This window comes from Lonchura striata, chromosome 3 (assembly GCF_050655825.1).
Source record: "Lonchura striata isolate lonStrDom1 chromosome 3, ASM5065582v1, whole genome shotgun sequence".
In the NCBI taxonomy this organism is placed as follows: Eukaryota; Metazoa; Chordata; class Aves; order Passeriformes; family Estrildidae; genus Lonchura; species Lonchura striata.
The window spans coordinates 111,855,405-111,856,162 of record NC_140705.1 but is presented as its reverse complement, the minus strand read 5'-3'; positions in this window follow the sequence as shown (position 1 = coordinate 111,856,162).

Genomic DNA, 758 nt, shown 5'->3' with positions numbered 1-758 from the left:
TTAAAGAGATTCATGGCAAGCAGAGCTGACAAGCAATGCAAACAGAAAGGGAGATAGTTTTGTTTTCACCTCCCATTTACTCAAAATTACTTAATTTATCCTGTTACATGTCTTACATTCTTTAACATTTCACTTTCATCTATGGTAAAATTAGGGAAAGAGGACAAGGAAACACTACCCCTACCCTGGTGTAAATACTTCTCAAAAATTCTCTTGTGGGTTTTGTTGCAATTGGTGAATTCTGTTTCCTGCTCTCAAGGCACAAACCTCCCTGTTGTTTACTTCTCCCTCTGTAGGTCTGTTCATTACTAGAATGCCCTTGGCATCTCTGAGGGCAGAATGATTTTCCAGAAAAACAGGGCAGGATAAAAATTGCCTTTTGAATTAGAGCATTTTTGCTTCGTTCCTGTGACACTGCACTGGAGATGTGATCCAGTAAAAATCAGTCCTGATAGTATCTTTCTTTATATATCTACTGCTGGAGAGAATTCAAGCATCTTACCTAGCTTTATTGCATTCTGAGAATTTAAGACAGGATTTTAGCAGTTCTTTTGCTAAATATTCAGGGCAGAGGGGAAGGAAAGAGAAATAAATGCTATGTGTTCAGAATTTGCAGTCTTCTCTGTGCACAGCGTGTGTAATGGCTCATTTCATTTTGGGGCAATGTATTCATCCCCAGTATTGTGATGAAATGTTGCTCAGATGTGTCTGAGAGGAGCTCTTCAAAGTGAGCACACACCCATGTGGATGCTATTAGG